We start from the raw sequence: 3,783 nt of genomic DNA, 5'->3' as shown, positions 1-3,783 counted from the left end.
GAGCTAAGGTTTTACACAGACATCCCTCTTCTAGATGTTTGTCTGGAGGAAATGACATCAGCATGGACATGAGACATTGGCATTCCCATGTTTATTGCAGTACTGTTCACCATGCGCAATGAATCTAAGCAACTATCAGCGAACGAATGATTGAGCATGTGTGGCACACGTGGACGGGAGAATGCTACTCACTGACTGCAGAGAATGCAATGCTGTGGGGAATATGCTAAGTTAAATAAAGTAGACACAGAAACACAAACCCCATCCATAAGCTTAAAACAGTGACCTCATGAAGCAGAGCAGAATGGTGATTATCAGGAACAGGAGGGGTGAGGGTAAGAGGGAGAGGACAAGTGCTGGTCAAAGGGTATGTAATTATAGTCCGACAGAAGACCATCTCAGCGGACCTGTTTTACAACCAGGTGACTGCAGTGAGTGCTGACATCTTTCATTCTTAAGGAATGTAAAGAGAGGTCATGGAATGTGTTCTTGCCACAAAATAACTACAGGAACTAGTGTTTATGGGAATTAGCTATAACCACATTACAACATTGTACCACATATGAAAACACTACACAATAGTCTCTGTCAATTTAAAACTATAATAAAACGTTTTAAATTAGTAACTAGTGGTTTTTAATGAACCTGTTATTATAATCTAATCTGGTGATGTGTGAGCAATCAGGACACATGGGGGATAGGACTGCCCCTGCACTGTTAATAAAAGCGGGCAGTCCAGCTTCTATCAACTCATGCTCACAGGACAACTACACACTTTTCTTTCTTAAATCTTTTTCTTACGGTGGTTTATGGCTTAGGTACAATGACAAAGAAAGATCAGAATCAGATTGAGGGATGAGCCACCATTCTTTGTTTTTAATTAGTTAGATCATTTATTTTATAGTCATATATGTATAAAACACACCCTAATGACTCTCATTCTCCACACCTTTCAACCTCTTCTCCCTGCTACGAACTCCATTCCTACATTTGTGGCTTTTGTTTTGTGATATACTGAGTTTAACCAGAGCTGTCCCTGTGAGCACGGGTTTGGAACTATCCTTTAGAGCTTGGGGAGCTCACCAGTGGGTACACAACTGATGACAACGACTCCTCCTCTCTCAGAATCCTTCAGTATCCAATAGTTCAGCAGGGAGATGGATCCATGAGGCCCTCCCCCATTCTAATTTCTGATTGGGCCAGCCTTTTGCAAGCCTACAGAAGGTAATCATAGCTGTTCTGATGAATGCATAATTCTTTTTTTCTTCTTTTTGAAAAATGTTTTTATTATTATCACTTCTTACAGTTTATTCAATTTGTATCAGGGCTGTGGGCCTCTCCCTCATCTCCTCCAAACCCCATCCTCTTCCCCCTAATGCCCCTCCTCTAGTCCACTGATAGCAGAAGTCCTCCTCCTTTTCTATTTGACCCTAGCCTATCAGGTCTCATTAAGACTGGCTTCATTGTCTTCCTCGGTGGCCTGGCAAGGCTGCACCCCCCCGGTGGGGGGTGATCAGGGAGCCTGCAACTGAGTTCATGTCAGAGACAGTCCCTGCTCCCCTTACTAGGGACCCTAAGAATGCATATTTCTTAATGAACAGCTATAGGAAGTTTTCAGAGGTAAGAGAAGGTTTCTTATGTATTTTTAAAATTTTAACGGCTACTGATGGAAGGAGAGTCAGTTTTCTTTAGCAATATGGACCCCTAGCAGCTAACCAATGTTCTTGTGGATTGATCTAGACCCATACACATTATGGCATGGCTAACCAGTGGTCAAAACAAAATAACACAACCCCTCCAAAAAAACAAAACAAACAAACAAAAAACCCAGCACACATGAGAGAGAGAGAGTAATGGTAGAGGCAGTATTAGGAGAGTTGAAAGGAAGGGCATATGGGGTAGATTTGCTTAAAACACATTGTATGAATGCATGAAATTCTCAAATAAATACATAAATCTAATGCATCATTCATCTTCCTAGTGCAAAGTCTCAGACGAAGCGCTTTCAAAATATACCTTTCAGGTGTATATTCTAGTTTTTCTGGCTTGAGTATGGCTGCTGCAACCCTGAAAGTGTGCATCCTAGGCTTCGGGAACTGGGGATCAGCCATTGCAAAAATAATTGGGACAAATGTCAGGAACCAGCAGAAGTTCGCCTCCACAGTCAAGATGTGAGGCTTTGAAGAAGCAGTGAACGGGAGGAAGCTGACAGACATCATAAATCACGACCATGAAAACGTCAAGTATCTTCCAGGACACAAGCTGCCAGAAAACGTGGTTGCCATCCCAAATCTCAGTGAGGCCATGCAGGATGCTGATCTGCTGGTACTCACCACCCGACACCTGTTCATTCACAAAATCTGTAATGAAATTATGGGCACAGTGCCCAAGAAGGCTCTCGGCATCGCACACAACGAGGCCATAACTGAAGGCCCAGGAGGGCTGATGCTCATCTCTGACATCATTCGAGAGAAGATCGGGATGGACGTCAGTGTGCTGATGGGGGGTAGCACAGCCAGCGAGGTGGCTGCTGGGAAGTTTTGTGAGACTACCATTGGCAGCAGAGTCATTGAGAATGGCCTTCTCTTCAAAGATCTGCTACAGACCCCCAACTTCCGCATCACGGTGGTGAATGATGCTGATGCTGTGGAACTCTGCGGAGCACTGAAAAGCATTGTTGCTATGGGAACCACCTTCTGTGATGGCCTCCACTGCGGGAACAACAATAAGGCTGCTATCATCCGCCTCGGCCTTGTAGAAATGATCACTTTCGCCAGGATCTTCTGCAAGGGCCAGGTGTCCACAGCCACCTTCCTGGAGAGCTGCGGCTTGGCCCACCTTATCACTGCCTGTTATGGAGGGAAAGACCGCGAGGTGGCCAAGACCTTCCACAGGACTGGGAAACCTACTGAAAAAGTCGAGCAGGAGGTGTTGAATGAGCAGAAGCTTCAAGGACTTGAGACCTCTGCTGTAGTATACTGCTTCCTTAAGCAGAGGGGGCTTCTAGACAAGTTTCCATTGTTCACAACAGTTTACCAGATTTGCTACAAAGGCAGACCTCCCCTAGAGATGCTAACCTGCCTCCAGAGACATCCTGCACACATATGAAGGGCATCTGGCAATGGCTGGGAGAGGCCTGCCCCACCTACAGGGGTGGTGGTGAGAACAACAATGATGGCCACACTTGAAAACCAGGACCTGACAAGTAGATCCCTATTTAAATATAATCTAAGATACTGAGTATGGATGAAGTTGTGGGAAGCAGTTCATTGGATGAGATGTATAGCGTAAAAGCTAAGTACAATTATGAACATATGTGTATGTGTGTTCATTCTCATCGTATGTGCTTCTATGATCTAAAACTAGGCGCACTCTTTCATCCTCCTAAGTGAGTCTGTCTAAGACATCACTGGGCCTCTTTAACATCTAAGGCTGCGTTTTTTCAGAAACCAAGGGAGTGCTAGAGAGCTGTAGGTATGACTTAAAGATCCCAAATTCATCATTATCATGACTACTCTTAGAAATTCTGGTTCCTAGTCCAGCCCCCAGGCTCCTGGAGTGACTCCTGTGCTTTAGTATGACCCCCTCAAGTTCATGGTGCTTACTGCAATTTGAGAACCACCATGCTAGAGAATGTATTTCAGTGTGACCTTGTTTGAACTGTGTTCTTTAGGAGATCCTAGATATAAATTGTCCCTGGGTCTAGTGGCTGTTCCAGGTGGACTTTGGAATGGTCAAGTACATTTGGGAACAGCTGCATCTTACAGTGTTCAGAAGGTGTAA

At 44.6% G+C, this 3,783-nt stretch overlaps 1 pseudogene; it reads left to right on the top strand.

Moving 5' to 3' along the window:
• Positions 1-2,046: 2,046 nt before the first annotated feature.
• LOC110562970 (glycerol-3-phosphate dehydrogenase 1-like protein) lies at positions 2,047-3,108 on the top strand (annotated as a pseudogene).
• Positions 3,109-3,783: the final 675 nt, after the last annotated feature.

This window comes from Meriones unguiculatus, chromosome 8, assembly GCF_030254825.1.
Source record: "Meriones unguiculatus strain TT.TT164.6M chromosome 8, Bangor_MerUng_6.1, whole genome shotgun sequence".
Lineage (NCBI taxonomy): Eukaryota > Metazoa > Chordata > Mammalia > Rodentia > Muridae > Meriones > Meriones unguiculatus.
The sequence above is the reverse complement of the archived record's forward strand: the minus strand, read 5'-3'. Positions and strand labels throughout refer to the sequence as shown.